At 41.1% G+C, this 19,399-nt stretch overlaps 1 protein-coding gene across 1 annotated transcript in view; it reads left to right on the forward strand.

Moving 5' to 3' along the window:
* The first annotated feature begins 415 nt into the window (after positions 1–415).
* Positions 416–19,399, forward strand: part of SLC6A1 (solute carrier family 6 member 1) — a 61,605-nt gene continuing 42,621 nt past the window's right edge. The window contains exon 1 of the mRNA XM_074602544.1: positions 416–571. The gene's annotated coding sequence lies outside the window, so the exon portion shown is untranslated. The remainder of the gene's footprint in view (positions 572–19,399) is intronic.

The following is a 19,399-nucleotide window of genomic DNA, read 5'->3' on the forward strand; positions in this document are numbered from 1 at the left end:
TCCTGTTGGAAGTTAACTTTCCACTTGGAAACACATGCCGCTCAAACCCGGTCAGAAAACTGCTCGTTCTTCCAGCAGCTCCCCAGGCCTGCCGCTCTCAGCTTCTTTGTTCAACTTCTGTTAACTCGGGCCGGGGGGGAAACCGGCAACGGCCGAAGCGCTGAGGGCTGCTGGCCTCCGGCGGGAAAACCGGCGACCGCCGAAGTGCTGAGGCGAGCCACAGGTCCGCCCGACAGCCTCCCCGGCGAGCGGCGAGGGGGACGGGGCGCGGTGGCAACAGCTGTCGCCTGCAGGCAGAACGACGGGACCCGGGCCTGCGGCCAGGCCCGAGGGGAGGCGGCCGGCCCCGGCGCCGGCGGTCTCTCTCCTCAGAGGGGCGGGCTGGGAGGCGGGGCGGGGCGGGCAGCGCCCGGCCCCGCCGCTGCGTGGGGAGGGCGCGGCGGAGCGGCGGGCGCCGAGCTTTAAATGAACATTACTATCGCTCGGGGAGGGTAGCGCCGGTGGCTCGGGACGGCTGGCGGCGGCGGCAGCTCTTCTTCGTCGTCCTCCTCCGCGGCGGCGGCAGCGGCAGGTAGGGTGTGCGCGGTTCAGCGCAAACTTTAGCCCTTCCCTGTGCGCGCTCCACGGCACCCTGAGGCGAGGCCGGCGTCGAGGGGCGCAGCGGGGGACGCGGCCGCCCTCGGGGGCAGGATGCTGAGGCGGCGGAGCCCTGAGGGGAGAGAGGGGGCCCCGCGCAGGGGCTGAGGGGGCGGCAGCGGGAACCGCTGAGGTGAATCGCTCGGGAAGCGGCCGCGGGGAGGTCGCCTGTTGCCGTCGCGCTGGCGGCGGCTCCCGGTGCCGCGGAGGTCGGCGGCGGCACTTGGTTTCCTTCAGTCGGTCGCCGCCGCGGTGTGCCGAGCCTCCCTCCGCCCGTGTGGGCGCTCACGGGGGCGCGGGCATCGCCGTGGGTGAAGGGGATGGGAGAGCAGAGGCGGGGGCCACCCCCGGGCGTCCCTCGGCTCCCCCGGGGCTCCCCTTTCCGCGGGAACCCGGAACGGCCTCACCCTAATGAAAGTTGTTTCTAGGAGGTGGAGTGTTTTAATTTCTGTCGTTTAACGTTAAATGTGTTCCAGTGCTTTGCTTAGTCGGTAGCAGAACATGGATAAGGAAACGTGAAGTGTCGGTCTGGTGCTCTGCTTCTAGCTTCTCGGTAATGGATTTAAAGATTTCGTTATAATTTCAGTTCACGCATTATCTTTGCTCAGTTGCTTTAGAACTCGCTTAAACGGTATTTTCAACAGAGATGAGTGAACTTTAAAGAAAAATCAGGTCAGGCATAGATTCCGGGCATCAAACCCTTTTCAGGTCCCAGAAATAGCCACAGAAGTAGCGTGACCGATTCTTTTTTCATGCACAAAGCCTTTTATTTTTTATTTTTACTGGAATTTCTGTCAGATACTGGAGCTCATCGACTGGCTGTTTTCAGCTGAGTTTATTGAAATAAACATGCTTTCTAAGCTTGCATTCTTATGCAATTATGTTAGTCTCCCTTGACCATATGAGGTTTGAGTTTCTGATAGAGACTGTAGTTCTTGAAATAATAAAGTCTGTTTAGCACAAGCTCTCTCTTTTTGCACTTTTAGGGTTTAGATCTATGGGAAGGTGAAAAGGAAGACGACTGTGAGGGAATGTGCATATTAGCTGTTATGGGCTAAAAAAATTGTACTTGAATATTAATAAAAAAGGTTCAGAGAGAATGTTTTATTTCTAATATTCTGTACTTGAAATAACAGGGTTCTTAAGTTATTGTATGTCTTATAAAGTCTTGGAACAAGAACTGACAAATGTTTATCTTGCAGTAAATGGGTCAGATGATAACATCTTCCAGTGGATCTCTTACTTCTGTATTGGACAGCTTTGGTTGCTAAGTAGCTATGAATTTCTAATCTCAAAGTAAATGATGTCATAATGACATCATCATGTCCTTTCACTTGATTGATTCTCATAAGAGAACAGTAATGAGATTTGATATACATGTCCCATCTCTTTAATATTCTTCCTCTGCTTCAGGGGATTTCCTGACCTGCCTGGCAAATTCCAGTGAATCACACTGAGCTCTAGTAAAAAGATGTTCCTTTTGGAGACGAGGTGGAACATTAAAGGGACAGTGGCTGATCCTGGCCTCTTCAAAATCTGAGGAACTTGGCAGCTTTTGTCTTAAATGTGGAGATCTAGATATGAAAGGCAGTGACTTAAAACTTGGAGTTATTAAATTTGCATGCAGGTGGGAAAGTGACTTGAATTTCAATGATGCTCAGCTTGAGCTGTTTGAATTGACTTTAATTGGCTATCTGGAGCTTCAGCACTTTTTTGGGGATCAAGTCGCTTAATGTGTGTGAATTTAAATGCTTTAGGTGGGGCACGGGGAACAGAAAAAACATAAGTTGGTATCTTCCTTCTGTTGCCAAAATAAATTTCAGTCCTAATGGGAAATGGGTGAAATCTGTCAGAAATTGCCGTGTTAATACTGTGTTAAGAATTGATGGCTCAATTTTCATTTTATTTTTTTCTAAATAGGTAGCCTAACTTAACTATTGATAAGTTTGAACTATTTCAATATCAACACTGGCATCATAGGGAACTCCTTTTAAGAGAGCTCTAAATCTTTAGAGTTTATAGAATGTGCAAGAATTTGATGTTGTTTGTTTCTTCTGAGGTTAAAGGTATGGATGATGTCATTTGGTGATGAGGAGCATGGACTGCTAGTTTTTACAGTTTATTTTATCATGCATGCGTTCATATGAGCATGGGTCTGCATAAATTTTAGGCAGTTGTTCCCATGATAAATAGTTGTTTTGTGAATATGAATTTCTTCATACCCAGTGAGTCTGAAGTATTCTAGACAGGGCTGTGTGTATGTTATGTGTGTAAAGCTTACTATTTCCTATGCGTGTGGAAAAGGGAGAAATGAAGCAATTTTCATGTCTGCTTTATTGAACGTGGAGTTTTGTTTGGTAAAGTTAAAAGCTGAGGCTGTTCAGAGGCTGCATACGCCAATCTTGCTTGATTCGTGAATATCGTGGGTTGCTAAAATGCTTTTCAAAAGTAAACAATGATTTGTTAGCATGGACGAGTTGGTGGTTAATGTAGTTACCGAAGATACTGATTGCTGATGGGATGCTTCTATTCTTGCTAAAGTACTGCAGCATTGATGGCACTATTAAGTATAACAGAGTAGTAATTGAACACGAGGACTGGGAACAAGCGAAGTAGGAAGGTGGTGGGGGAAGAAGCTTTTGACTCTATATTTGAATCTATTCACTATGTAAGCGCAATCCGAGCTACAGATGCCAAAAGGAAATTTCTAAATAATCTGTAAGAATTCTGCACTCATCATCCTATATGCAGTGACAAATTTCCACAAGCTTTAGATGCTTTCCGGGATGACTCAACTACGAACAAGTGATTTGGAAAAAAATATTATCTCTGAAGAGAATCCTTGGTGACAATTTCTTTTCAAGTTATCTTAGGATTTTCTACTTACCATGATTTCTTCCAACTCATGCTTGCATTGAATGTTGGAAACAAAAAATGAATTTGGACTTGGGGACATATCTGTGCCTTTCAACTGCATGTTATATGGTCATCTGTGACATTTGCATGGTTGTGCTTTTAATATGGTGACACATTTGGTTACATAAAATGCAGAGAGCAGTGCACCTCAAAGCCTTTCTGAATGCTTGTAATGGAAGGTTGAAGCTGCAGTCCTGACCTCTCTGAACAGGCGATGACAGCGCAGACGTGGCCAAATAGAAAAAGACAGTGAACACTTTCACAGTCGTGACAGATCTGACTTAAAAGACAAGGTCAGTTGTTGCAGCAGCTCAGTAAAACAACGGACAAGGCAACAAAGTCTTTTGTTGTACAAATAGCAATAGGAAATGCAATCTTTAGACTTCCGTTATCTACAGCAAGACTAAGCTGCGTTCAGATCACGGGTGAATTATCTGGTATCTGGCTTGAAAAAAAAAAACCCAACTGATATGCTTCAGAACTTCTAGCAACTGAGATATTTTGTTTCCCTGCTTCCAGAAGCATGTCCTCTGACTGTCAGTGTGAGGACAGCCAGCATTTCAGCCCCAGCTTCTGCTTTTGCCATAAGCTCTGTACGAGAACAGAATGAAATACCAACTGGATTGTTGGATTCGCTCTTTTCTTTAATTTATATTTTTAATGGGAAAAAGAATATAACATCTGAGACTTTCTCAGACTACTTGTGTGAGCCTTTTATAAGGGCAACACCGGCAGTTGGATATTTGAAATGTGTTTTGTTCAGTCAGATTGGAAGGTAACCTGATAAGCAAATTCATCTACACCTGGACCTCCTTTACTGATGGGGAAAAAAAAAATCTGCCAGCTGCATAGAGAGTGCTATTTACAGAATGCAGACAGGATTTGGTCCCTCATATACTAGAACTGAAATAATTAAAAAATATATTTTTTATATGTATTCTACCCTCCTTTCTGTTACGAAGGAATTTGAAGAAGGAAAGTCACACAGTGTATCATGAAAAACAAATTGTTACTTTCCAAGAAACCCTTTGTTGGTTTTTTTTGTTGTTGTTGTTCTTGCACAACTGTATTTTGCAATAATTTTAATTGTTCAAGATCTGGTCAACGTGCAAGTTTGTGAACACAGAAGAGGCTGGCCACGTCCAGAATAGAGCTGATGTAATCTGCAGACCAAGGACTAAATGCTGCTGTCAGTTGCACTAGTGTAGTTGGAACAACGTTAGCCTGAGCGGTCATTCCTTGGCTTTACCCCAAGGAAAGAGACCCAAACCATTAATGTTCTGCTATTTCCATGTTGCTACTCTGATCAGACTTAAACGTGCAGAAAATGCCCCTCTCAACAATAATTCTGCTTTGTATTGGGTTAATGACAGCTCTTTGTTATAAAGGAACCCTGTGGGTCACAGGGAACCCACAAGGTATAACAGGTACAAGTCCTTTGACTTCAGCTGTAATCCATGGGGTGCTTTGAGTAATCACTTTGGTGTCTCAGAAGTCCTGTGTTTGTCTTACTCTGTGCCACTGTTGTCTGGTTAAAAAATAAAAACAAAACAAAACCCCCAAAACACACAACCAAAAAAACCAGCACAACCCCCACAACAATAACACAAAAACCCTAAAGGAAATAAAACCAAATACAGAGGCGGGCCTTACACGCTGGTAGCTAACGTTATCTATTAGATATGAAAAGACTTTCCATTTAAGATTTAAATTAAGCATACTTAGCTATCAATTGCTCCAAAATCACTTTTCTACTCAAAATCATTTCTGAAAGAATTCATCATCTAAAAATAGAAGTTATTTAAGGATGATTAATAGAGCAATTTGTTAAGCTGGAAAGTTTTTATTTGTTCTGGTTTTGATCTATGCATTTAAAAGATGTGATATGTTGTTAGCAAACTTAATGCTGACTTTAGTTTGAAGAGCTGTCTTAGAATAATCTTTGTGTAAATAGAACCTCTTCTGTGTAAAATAACAATTATTTTAATATTTAATTAGAATGAGGTTATAATGAAAAGCATACAGTGAAAAATTGTTACTTTCATACCAATTGTATTCATATGCTTATCAAGCAGTGCCTACACAGTTGAGGTTCATTCTGTAACTGTACAAAATTGTGTAACAAGACTAAAATCTAGGGCAGAAGAAAGGAAGAATAAGTCATGTCAGTGGCGAATAAATACATCACAAAATTTTCACTTGAAAAATGTGTGCTTTTAGCTACCAATCAATGTATTCCTTTCAATACAAACTAAAATTTCACAAGTAAATTGTCCCAGTCTGATCTAGAATTCTCCTTGTGCAAGAAATTGATTTATGTTTTTTAATACTTTATTTTCCTTCTTCTGGATAGATAAAACTAAGCTCAGGATGCAAACTCTTTTCCCAGAGAAGTTTGCTCAGCGTTTTCATCACTTAAGAGTAGTGGGTGTTGGAAGGGAGGGGGAGAGTTTGCACAGTTTGTGCCATCCCCTTTCTTCTGAACTGTGACTTACAATATGCCCTTGAAGGTAAGGGCACGTAGCAGCAACTCTTCAGCAGTCTGAACCCTCTAATGAGTTAATTTGGGGGTTCTGTGATATAGCTCAGGGGAACGGGTTTGCTTGTTGGTTGTTTCTTTTGGTTTTGTTTTGGTTTTTTTTTTTCCTGTCTGAAATGTAGTGCAGACTCAGTCTGATGAATCATACAGAGCTCAAAAATAAAATATTTTTCTCTATCAAGGTGATACTGCTATTTAACATATCTCTTAATTTCAGACTAGGACAACTGTTTCTCCACTGTATGGCTGTTTTCTCATCGAAGCTGAGATGAAATGAGGCAGCTGTTTTAAAAACAAGTATCACAGGAATAAAACATGGCCTCCAGTTGTGGATACAACAAGGGGGGCACTGTTTAGTATTCTTCTCTTCCTCAATTGTTTTTAAAGGCTAATGAAAGCCTAAGGAAACACTCAGACAGTCACACTAGCACAAATCCCTATTATTGCTCTGATGATGAGCCTTGATGCTGGAAATTTTGCATGCTGCATCTTTGTTGCCTTCTGTAAACGCTACAAATAGCAGGAAGGGATAGATAAAATGACACAGATGCTTTAATTATGATTTGATTACAGAGCAACCAGAGGAGTCTATTCTGAGGAATATGCAATTAGAGAAAATTCTGAGGACTATCTAACCTTCCGAAATTAAAATTAACTGGGATTATTTGAACGGGGTTTTAACATTTCTGAAAGAATATAATTCCTCAAGGATCTTGCTGCTTGTGTGATAGATCCTCTCCAGCTCAGCAGATGGGTTTCAGGGTAACACAATGTCATCTTCCTCAGCTGTGTCTACTGGTCTACTTCACCTGGCAGCCCCATCTCGGTATCCTTTGCTGGTCATGTACAGGAGGGTGACGCAGAACCTGCATTTGAACTGGAAGTAAGCAGCTGTCCCTGTGTTGAAGCAAAAAAAAAAAAACCAGGAAGAGTAGTTTAAGCATTCCTGGATCATCTCTCCATATCTTCTCTGTGAAAACAAAGTTTTTCTCAGTCTCATGAGCAAGAAAATTAGAGTTGTGCAAACTGGGTATGCAGGTTCCAGAAGGAACGCATAGATGGAAAATTCCATGCCGTTTTCCTCTTGCAAACTATTTAATAGCAGAAAGCTATATGATTAAGTATGTTAAGCTTCTTTGTGGGCTTAACTTAACTTGAATTTAATTCCATTGATTTCACTAGCTGTCAAACATGAGCAGAATTCAGAATCTGTCCCAGAGTTGACTAGCAACACGCCTTCAGCCTCAAATGTAAAGACACTTAAACCTTATGTCAGTTACGTTCTCAAACAGTAATCATACTTTCATCACTTTCCTGAAATGAGTTCACCTATTTGGACAGTCAGTGTCAGCCTGGAGACTGATATGGGGCACAGAATTGATAAAACAACGGGTTTCACCTGCGAGCTGCAGGAACAGCCAGGTGAGAGCACCAGCAGGTCAGGTTTCCAGGTTGCAAACAGCACATAATGATGACAGTAGCTGTGAACAAGTAAGGTTTTATTTTCTGTTCCTTAATGCTTAGCATGTTCATTTACCAGTAGTAGAAGAGGGTTTTTTTTCCTCTTAGTTTCTGTAGAAGCTGATATTTAAATATTTGCCACGCTTGGAAATCATCCTTCAGTGTAATGTCACTCCCTGAACTACTGCTCTCCAGCCCAAAAGAACAGGACCTGCCAGGGGTCCTCCTGGGCTTTACTTTAGGATGCAGTCTTTGCTTTGGAGCTGGAGTGTGGAAGGGAGAAAGACTCCTACTTCAGTGGGCTTCATGAGACCTCCTATTCCATCTGTTCATAGGGACCATGTGAAACTGGGCTTTGATCTCACTGCCTGGATGCTCTGTGAATGGATGGGGGATTGAGAGTGGCACCAGCTGGTTTCATTCATCTCCCTGAGGGGTCTGTTCTGAAGACTGATCTTCAACACCTGACCTGACACTGAACATGGCCAGCTGAGGATAGATGGTGTTCAAGACACTTAAAGAATTACTGTTCTTTCCGAACAGGTGCTGAGCACAATTAAGCTTAAGAGTAGTTAAAAATCAACTGGATTCAGCAGCCTGTCAGTCTCCTTTGTCAATTGTAAGGGCATTTTCTGGTGTAGTGCCTTCTTTATTTTTAACATTTCTTTTTAAGTGCCTTCAAACCTGCCTACTTCAAAGGATTCCTGTTCCTACTGACCCATGTGTATTTCACAGGGATAAAACCTCTAGCTAGCAACTTATGGACGATTTGTCAAGGGTCGCTTTAATAAATTAGGTTATTTATTTTCTGTCTGAAATTCCCTGGTTGGTCACTAAGAGAAACTTTGTATTAAGCTGTGCAAAGCATAATGAGGTTGCTGTAATGCTTTGATGTGGAAATGCTTAAATGCCCTCCCCCCCCCCCAAAAAGTGATGTTATTGATAGAGAAAGCTTACTTAAAATATCTAGGGACAATTCATATAAACCAAATATAGATTATACTATGAAGATTATATATTTTGATAATGGCCCTTTAAAGCTTTAATATCGGACATCATAAAAAGGTCAAAATCAAATTATTTTCTTGACCTGTTCTGCAGATAATTACAAACTAGTCCTTTTTAAAAAGAAAGATATTTTATATCAATGATAGAGAAATTAATATTGCAATAGATGTTCATTAGGATTTGTGTTTCCTCATACCTATTACAAAGCCATTCTTCATCAACAGACTTACTGAGCTGACTGTTAATTTTTCTGGAATTAAAAGGCTGTAGTGAATTTGCACGATGTTCGTCTCACTTAATGAAGACGGTTATGTAAGAGTTGCTTCCCCTTAGCTGATTAAATTGTATTTCCCATGCCACTTTTTGCTTTCCATGTTGCTTATAGATTAGCAAAACAGAGTTTGCTGTATTTTCTTCTTTTCTTCTTGTGTCTATTCTTGAGGCTTATTAGCACAAAGTAGCTCTGAGCCATGGCTTGGACACCAGAGATTCTGAAAGCCTCAAATAGCCATAATAATGGAGTTGGATGAAGGATGCTCGTTGCCATGGGAACAGTGCATGTGCCACACAAGATAATGTAACTGCTGTAGTGCAGAGATCTGTGCTGCATATTGATTGCAAGATTCTTGAATTCTAAGAAATTTTGTGCTGTGTGTTCCACCTAGCAAGTGAGAAAAGCTTGTCAGCTGGACTAAATCCAGAGAGATGTTGCTAATTTGAAAAAAAAGTTGACTTTTGCCTGTGTGGGTAGAAGGGATCAGAACTAGTTGAGAGAATTGTTAGGTTCACAGCCTTTCCTTGCTGAGTTTGAGCGTCCTGACTGTTGTGTTAAATCGGAGCTAATGAAGTATTGGAACTGAGGTGCTATGGGTGAGTGCCCTAAGTTAAAAGTGACAATAGAAGGCCTTAGGAAACTGAACTTTCACCTATATAGTGTTTTGTACAGTGGCTTGTCACCTGGACATCTGCACAGTATCGCAGTTCCCCAGTGTACTTCTTCATTGCTCTAGTTGGTATACCACTGAAAAGTTCACTTTTGTTCCAGCTTGTTGAGGATGAATCTAGTTAGTAGCATAGCTGTGCAAAATATTGTGATTAAGAAATATCGCACTCCTTGACAGCCAAGGGGATGAGTGCTGTATTCATCATCTCACTAAGCTGGGGGGAGGTAAAACATGCAGGTTTTAATTTAGAGGAATTCTTTGTGAGTTTGGAGTTTCTTTTTTCTTTAAATGTATGAAAATCACACCTTTCAGAGTGGCAGTGTCTACCAGGTTACCGTAGTACCAGTGGGCTGCTAAAATTGTCTGCAGTCTTGCATAAAAATCAATGAAGCAGGGCTGGGTTTGCTATAATTCTGCAGACTGAGTTTTATAGGTCCTGGAAAAACAACACAGAAATTCTAGCAATTGCCCCAATAGCCCAGATGCTCAGTGGCGTAAACCAGCAAAGGTCTGTCAGCGGTCCGCTCAGTGAAGTGCTGTATCACGCTGCAGGTAAGCCCTGGCACGTGAGCTCAACAGAGGCTCTTAACTCTGCTCCGGGATCCCGCTTCCTTTGATCAGGTGAGATATCTAGGCCATGTTCCTTCCTCAGTGAAAGGCAGTTGGGTCCAGTATTGCTCAGGATGATTGTGCAGATGAGAGCATGCAAATTAAAGCTGTCCTAGTGTTACCACCCCCTGGGAAGGGTGATGTCAGAAACTCTCGCTTGCCTTCAGCAGGATTGCTGGCAGTTGGCCTTTTGTCCTCTCTCTGATGGTGAAAGTCCCAACTTCTCCTGGGCTAGCGTTATGAATCAAACCTGCCACTCCCCTCCTCCCAGGTTATATATGGGGATACACACCCTTTATATTTTTTCTTAGATATGCTTTCCCGAACTTTTTGCTATGAGGAGTTTGTGTCAGAACACAAGTTTCAGGCAATTATTAAAAAAAAACCAAACCCAAACCAACAACAACCAACCAATAATAACAACAGAATACACAGCTGACACCTGACACTTATTGGAAGGCCTCTGCTTTTTTGTTTTATCTTTTTTTAATCCCTGTAAAACCTCCTGTTTTAGAAGATACTGTGTAATTATCGATCTTACAAAGTTTTTGGAGACTATATATATTGTTTCATACCTACCTCATGCTGTTTGAATCTCTGGGTGTTGTCTGAATCTACCTTAAGAGTATCAGAACTTCAGGAACTGTGAGCGAGGTTTTCTGGGTCTGCTCTAACAAGACACTTATCTTGAGGGAGAGATGGGTAACTGAAAATACATGTGAGGTATTATTTGTCAGAAATGTGTCTGAGAGGACATATTTAGAAACGCTAGGCTATTGTGCCCTCTGGGCATTATTTGCAAGGTTGTGTGACTTTGTTCATCAATATGGGTCATCTCAAATGTGGCACTCGGATATCCATTCAGTTTTTTCTTGACTACTTGGTTTGCACAACTATTCTTGGTTGTAGATCCTACCAGCACATCCCAGCAGAATACCTAGTTTTATTGCCAATTAAAAAATGATTGTACAGGATCAGATTCTCTGGAGTTCTTCTGGGTTGTTTTCTCTTGTACAGCTAAGACAAACTGAGATATCATCGAAGATGCCTGTTTATAACCAAGACAACTGCTTTGTAATGTATAGACAGTTACATTTTAGACCACTTAACACAGTAATGGACTAGCAGCACTGCGCTCTGATGTGCTTAATTAAAGCTGTTAGTTTGTCACTTCTTTTGTAACCCTTTACCATTTTCTGGGATTATGTAATAATTTGTGGGTGAAATGCTTAATCTTTTTTGAAACAAAATGTATGTTGAATTTAGTAAGTGAACCAATTAGTGAACTTGGACACTAGTCATCACTTTAGCTATTGGCAAGACTCTGGCCTGATTAACACCTGACTCCACTGCTGTCAGCCACCCACCAGTTTCGCTAAGCCCGTCCTGCTGCACCCAGTTTGAGTAGTGCCTCTCCTGCCCTGTGGTCACTTTGTGTGCAGCTGAGACCTAAATGAAGGCTGGGACCTTCTGCCAGGTGTCCAGGGATTAGCTGATGAGGTTTGCATATGTATGTGTGCTTGTATACATGTAAGTACGCACACATCCCCCTCTGTGTGTGTGTGTGTATACTCTACAGTTCTTATCTTTTCCTACTGTCAGTTATGCTCCTGCTGTCACTTGACAACGTTTAAGATAGCTGCTTGGATCAGAAAGTGCTTTATTTAGGATAAAACTGAAGAGACTGAAACTGAATGTCAGCTGTAACTTTGTTTTGGCCCACGCTGTGCACCCGGCTGGAAACGGGTCACTTGTCACTGTAACAAGGTGATGATATGGTGCTGAGTGAACATGCAGCAGTGGCACAGTTATTGACTGACACTTGCTTGTCCTTGGACTGTCTTGTACTGTTCTGGTAGTATCACCATTTTAAAGAAGTACTGTTTTTAGGTATGGGCACATGTATGAATGCCTATAAATACATAGAGCAGCCTGGCTCAAAGTGCCCATAAAGAACACCAGTGAATATGCTTACTCTTTGTGGTGGTTTATGCTGTCGATGTCTGCAAGTCTATTGGATTGCCCCCAGGAATTTTCAATGCCAACGTTTGATAAAGGCAGGGACTGAGTTTATAGTACAATATATTTTCAATTTACGTTTTTTTCTGAACAAAGTAGTGTTTGAGGGGCTAGATAACAAACACATGTGGAAGACGGGGAATCTGCTGCTGTCGTTCTATGGAAAACCATCTAGGTTACCAAATGTATCAACTTCCATGTTATCCTTTAGGTAACTTTTCTTGGTTGAACTCCACTGAATCTGAAAACTCCTGATGATTGCTGAGGTCTTGTGTAGCATCTAGTGTACAATGCTGTGTAGGTCTACCTCAAGTTGTAGGAATCAAGTGATTATAAAGTAATAATTAACACCCTGTTGCTGAATAGGCTTTAGGAGTGCAGGTCTGATAAGAAATGCAGCTGCCGCCCCCTCACCCGTCTGGCCAAAAAACCCCAAACCCACAAAAACTCTGGTATGTAAAATGATTGCTGGATTGAATACAATAATATTCCAATAATCATCATGTGTAGTTGAGAAGGGAATGAGTGTTTCTGAAGAAAATAGCAGGAAAGGGAGCCAAATGCTTACCTTGGAAAGGTCAGTGACTTGAATGGATCAACAGTGATTTTTACTAGTTGTGAATCTGGCCTTCGTATCTAGGTCCTCTAAGGAGTAGAGGAAGGGGTTTGCTATTTTTTCGAATACAAGCAAATGGAGACTGTCTATAGTTTATCATTCAGAACTCCCTTTTCAAGCGCTCACAGCGGCCTTTAAGCCTTCAAGAAGCAGCAGCAATACCTGACAGTGCATAGGTATGTGTGGTAGAACTTCATCTTCATGGATGGCTGAAAAAGGAGATTGATGGTTCCACTTCACAGCGACACTGGGAGGAAGATTGTTTTCCCACATTTGCATTCAGCTTTCCACTGAGCATAAGAATGATTTTTTGATTTTACACAACAAGAGTTTCCAAGGAGGCACTAGACTTACAAAAGCAGTTGCCAAGGGTCTCCAAGGGACTTGACAGATTTACAGACTACATACCACTAGTGTAGTCTCAATGGAAATCATGTTTGATATAAATAATAAAGAATTGGAGGTGCTCAAGGACAACGTTCAAAAGCGATTCAAAGAGACCATGAAACATTTTGATTTGTCTCAGTGTAGTTCCTCCCACAAAAGGGAGCTGAACTGTGACTGTTGGAATTCATTAATTATAGCTTTATAGTTTTTAATATTGAAAATTGAGCTTCAGCATTATATTCCACCTCTGTCTGTCTTTATGCAGATTACATAAAAATGGATGGGTAGCTTATGAAGGTAAAATCTTGAAGGTGGGGAAGGTTTAAATGAAAATTATCAAAGAATATTTTTTGTTTTAAAAGAGTATGTATATGTTAGCCAAAGAGGTTTAGTAATGGACAAATATGGGCTTCGGGGATGCTTAGATGGACCTTTGCAAAAACTTCACAAATTTCCTAGATTTTTTTTATAGTCTATTTAAAAAAAAAAAAAAATCCCACACGCTATTATTTGCAGATCATGTCTGTGCCAGCACTGACAGTATTAGAAAGGCAACCCTATTTGGTTTGTTCTTTATATAAGAACTTGCTGCCTTGTCTTCTGAGTAACACAAAAGCTATTTTATTTCTGAGGAACAAATGCTTTCTGAGTGAATCCTGTAAGATACTGGTTTTCTTTCATGAGGACACTGTATTTTCCTTTTGCTGCTATTTTTGAAGTTGTAGAAAATTGCAACAGAATTGCATGGCAAGGGCAGAGCTGCTTATGTTGTGATTTGCTCCAAGTGGTTAAAGAAAAGAATTGCTGAGAGGTGCCTAAGATATGGCAGCTAAAGATGTAATGTCCGTGTGCCTGCTAGTTAAAAGCCATGTGTATTGTGGCTACGGATGAATTCTTTTCATTTATAGACGTACTGATGTTAGAGGTGAGATGGAAGGGCAGGGGAATAATCTTCCTTCTTTATATAGATGTTGTCTTGAAAAGTGGTGTATTCAGGCTTCCTCAAAAGCTATTGCAGCTTATTTTTTGCCACAACATATTGTGGGGGTTAATCACATTCATGTATTTGCAGTCAAGATTAACTGCTTCCTTGTTCCATGCAGACAATCTAAAAATCACATTGATGATGGGTAACACTGATAAACATATAGTAAAGCAAACGATAAACGCGTGCAGATTAATGGGCAGTTGTCTTCCTAGGGGGTGACAAAGGTGTGCAGATTGAGGACAGCTAAGCTCTTAGAAAACGCGCTCCTATTGTTGAAGTACAGAATAAGGGAAAATAGCTGTAATTGCACAAAGATATATCAGTTGTTCTTCCCTTGTGGATAGAAAGATGTGTAAATAATTAACACTACAAAGGAATGGCCACACAAAGGAATGAAAAGAGTCTAGCATTATCCTCTGGTGTCCTCTTTGGAAAGCAGATGAAAGCTATGGAGGCCCAACTCCCCCCCTGCCTGGCTGCACATAAGAGGGTTTTGGCAGGAGTGGAAGAAGCAGTGCTGAAACGATTGCTACTTGGTGCTGCAAGAGTGGTTGCTACTGCTTGGACCCTTTGGGATCAAAGACTGGCCAAGCAATGTAACAGTGGGCAATTTTTGTCCTTCATTGCATCATTTTATTCCATTTGGTCTGGTGCTTTTTGGCTGTATGGTGACGAGCCGGTCTGCAGTAAGTAATTTAGCTTTCCCCAGCAGGTGTGGGATTTGGCACTGGGCCCCTTGAAGAAGTTAGGGCTGAGAGGAGCTTGCAGCTGAAGAGCTTTGAATGGCAGCAGGTAACAACCTCAAGCTGCAGTACCTCAGACTTGTCACTGTCTCTTGCTTCTGGATTAGGAGCACAGTAAGCAAAAAATTCTGAGTTGAGGAAAGCTGTAGCCACTTAAAAAAAAAAAAAGCAAACAACAAAACCCCTACAAATTGTTGTTTAAGAGCTAACATTGGGTCAGAATGAGGAACATGAGTGATTATTACACTTAGCATCTGGTGTGTTTGTCAGCCTATCTTGTCTGAAAGCAAAATGTAGGGCTGTCTCCAGATAGTTTTATTCATCAACGCTGTATTCATGCACTTCAACAGAAAATGGCTGGTGTAAGAAGATTTACATGGGTAGTACCATACGTTCTGCTATACTTAATATTATCAGTGATTATGCTGAGTTGGCTTCTATGTGAAGAACCTTGTGAGCCTATCTGTAGATTTGCCACACTCACTTATCTTTTCTACTGCGCTGGACTAGTTAAGATCATGCTGCTTTGCTTATTTATTTTTTAAAAGACATTTGCTGTGTTTGCGTGTGAAGTAATTGTGTAGTTTATCTCCTGCGAATTCTTGTAACAGGATTTATCCTGTAGTCCTAGCTGTGAACGTTAGTTGTACAGCAGTTTCTCTCCATGACGTTCCTACCTTCAAGATGGAGGATTTGTGCACTGCTACTAGAAATGAGTGATGCTTTTTCAGCAGGAAGCTCTTGTAGTGGAAATCGGGGAGCTGGAAGAGAGGCTGGAAGTGCAAATGAAAAAGCCGGGGGATCTTTGCAGAAAACCATAACTCCAGTGGCCTTGATACACTTAAGAGTAGTGGCCAATGCAGTGCTGTGCATTTAGACACGGGTATGGGAAGTGTAAAATGTTGACTGGATGACAGCTGGGCTGCCATGACATTTGAGGGGGGAGGGTCCTTAGTTTCATCAGGAAAGCTGAATCAGTCATTGTTCTGTCTGGAGGACAGGTATCACAAAAGAATGCAGCTTCTGCTTTTTTTTTTTTAATAGGATTAATTCAGTCCCAGCCTACCTAATGTGGCTGTTGTTTCCACTAAACACTTCTGCTTCTAGAACAACAAACTAAAATAATCTGCATTTAATTTAGAACAAGGCTCTGTATTTTGTTTGAATGATGATGACAGCTTCCTTAAAATCAGAGGTGAAATTTTGTCACTGGTTGGATGTGCAGAGGAATCTGAAATGCATAATATACCATAGAATGAGTTGTGTTTGAGGATGTCTAAACTGTCTTGCAAATAAATGTCTCCAATATCATGGTTTATTTCTAGGGAACTTTATTTAGCAGGAGCATGAGTTATCTCTGCCATGTAGCAGTCAAGATTCACAGTTTTCATGAAAGATCTACTACTACAGGAATAAAGACTTCCTTTGTTTACAGGAGCGGGGGAAAGCACCCTTCAGACTGTTGTTTATAGCTGCTGACATGTGATAGAACACGAACATGCCTTTGCTTGTAGAATCTCAGATTGGCATCTTTGCAGGGAGGGGAAATCTTCAAGGGTAGCTTAAAGCTGACACTTTGTCATCTTGCAGTGATAAGCCCTAAAAAGAGCTGTTGTATATGCTGGAGTATGTTATGCATAATAAAAATTGAATACTGGAAGAGTTAGAAACGGTAGTTTGTATTCAGTAGCTGAATTATGCAAGGTATGGTGTGCTGCCTTGTGTGGAACATTCTCAGTTAATGGGAATTTCTTTGCTAATAAAAGGCTTCAAGATTTGGTCCAATGGATCTTAAAAATGGTAGTGCTATTTGTGGATATGATTGGCAGCTGTAATCCCTTTCCTACTCTCCTCTACATCTTTCCTTTCCTAGTCTGTGCCAGCCATTAGACCAAAACATAATTAAATCTAGTCTTTCAGAAGCAAAGTAGACATTAATGATTCAGGGCACTTTTTTCTTTTTCTTAGAAGTCTAAGAAAGATAGACACCTTAATACCACTGAAATGCACCCATATGTATTTTTGGCTCCTTTGAAAAAAATCAGCCACATAGTTTAATATAATTCAGTGGTGATCTTTTATCAACACTCTCTTAATGACATATTAATCTTTGGCATTCCCTCTGCACATATTGTGAATAAACTGGAAACATCATACATTGTTTAAAGAATAATGCTACCATATTTGTGTTTTCTTATATATTAGCTGTAAGAAATAGACAAGTTTTACTCTTTTCTGTCTTTCTAATAGTACCACTTGATACCCACAAATGCGCTTCCATAGCATAAAAGAAACCAGCTTGCCTCAGTTTCCCCTTACCTTTCATTGAGATAAGTGATGACTTGCTGATAGCCATTCCACAGGCTTTCTTTTTTCTGAACAAACCTGAAAAAAACAGAATAGGCTATAAAAATGTACAAAGTGGCATTGGCCCTTCTAAAGTGTGGCAAGCAAGTAAAAAATTTAGCTTTTTGAAAGAATGTACCAGCCTTACCCTGAATGTAGTTATCCCACAAGGTTATTATGAGAGTTTGATACATGTGCAGGTGTCCCCTTTAGCAGGTAACCATGTAAAAGGTCATATGGTTTGAAGATAGGAATGATGGAAGTCTAAAACTAGGGATATCTTAATGTAGCTGGTCCTCTACTGGTTGGAGGCACTTCGGTGAAGGTTTGCATAAGTAGGAAATAATATTTGGAGTTTATTTGCTCTATTAAGAAAAAAAAAAACCAAAACAGGAGAATTTATTCTGCCTTCCTTGATGGAAAGCTTTATCCACAGCGGCTGCCTTAGTATAAACAATTAAGCAAGAGAAGCTGCAGTCCACAGGCCTGACCCTTCTTCCTTCTCTTCCCAGGATCTCTGAGCAGTGTGCCACCTCTAGAGATGTGGTGAGCATCATGAGACCTCATGGTACACAGACATAGAAAATTTAAATTGGGAAGAACCTCTGGAGGTCATTGGGTCCATGCACTTGCACTGGTTTTGTTATTTGTCTACATTTGAGCAGCTTATAGAAAAAAGTCGAACAAATCAAGAGATTATATGTATGTTACTCAGGTTGCTCACTTTCCCTGCTTCTTCAAGTCGATTGTGGAAAGCAAACTTTTATAGCTATAAGGAGATGAATATTTCTCTCCTTACTGCAATAACTTTATAGCATGGTGTGCTGTTTGTTTAGGCTTGTTAAAATTAGCTCCATTTAGCCAAATGTCCTTTTCCTTCAAAGGAACACGAGTTCCCAGTGGAAGCTGAGGATATTCACTGCTTACCAGAACCAAGCCCTCCGCTTGCACAGTCCCCGCAGTCTGGCAGTGTATTTGGAGTCAGTCCATTATGACTCCTTTAGATTGGCTTAGAGCTAAATCAGAGGAGAAAACTCTTCACTCTCTATGCTATGCAGATAAGAACTCGTATTTGTCTGTGAAGAAATCTGACCCGTTTTGCCACTTGTTATTTTATTGCACTCAAAGGGGTATACAACTCACTTCTGTGAATTATTCCTTAGGAGTCCCCATTTGTTGGATAATACCTGAAAGATACGTCTTCAGAAGAGCTGGGGCATGCTGTTCATATTGCAGTATTGTGCAAAGACTTCTTTTCTTGTGGAGAGAAGGTGCAAGGATTCAGTTATTTTGTCTAATTGGCAGAAGCAGATTTTTTTTTTCTTTTTAGGAAAATGAATACATTTTACAAAGGAGGTGATTAGTAAAGAATAAAGAAATGTCTAGGAATATGAATCATAGCTTTATTATTTCAATCCAAGTCTTATGGTATTGGATTCTGGGAAAAATAAAAGAATTTATTGTGTTTGTGTGTTGGTATGAACAGGTGCAGCAATTGCTTTTGAAATGAGTCCAAGCAAGTAACATTAAGTCCTCATTTTACACCTCACTGAATGCTGTGCAAAGAGCAGAACTTCCCAGCAGCATAAGCAGATATAATTCCATTGATAGCTTTGGCGCTGAGCCTATTCACTTAAATCAGTGAAGTAGTATCTGCTCATGCCTCAGTAAACAAAACCTATTATATTATATAGGTCAGTATTTGTTTTCGGACAGTTCTCAGTCTTTTGAATGCTTTCCCTTCCAAGGTTAACTCTGTATTCCCAAAAAGAGCTTGTATTTCTTCAGCCTCCCATTTCTGAGGCTGGAAGAATAGTGGGACCAATATTGTCCTACTTCGGTTGAGACTTCTGAGGCCTGTATAATGGGAACAGCATTTTATTTCAAAACTTTGGGTTTCAGTCAGGCTCTCAGTGTGAGAGGAAGGGCTCACAAGATGGATGGATGAATGCACTTGCCAGAGTGAAGCCTGAGGGACAGTTTAAATTCCTTTAGAAATACTGTGACTCTGTAGGACCACAGCGTTCCCAGCTTGCAACTTAGAATGAAAGTGGTTAGGGAACCTTCCTGAAGCCACCCGCTACTACGGTGAAATGCGGACAGCTTTGCTTCTTTCTCGGTAGGTGAACAAGAGTGACTGGAAAATTGTTTGTCTAGTCGGTAAATAGGAAAATAATTTTAAACCCC

The sequence above is a fragment of the Larus michahellis genome, chromosome 10 (assembly GCF_964199755.1).
Source record: "Larus michahellis chromosome 10, bLarMic1.1, whole genome shotgun sequence".
Classification (NCBI taxonomy): Eukaryota; Metazoa; Chordata; class Aves; order Charadriiformes; family Laridae; genus Larus; species Larus michahellis.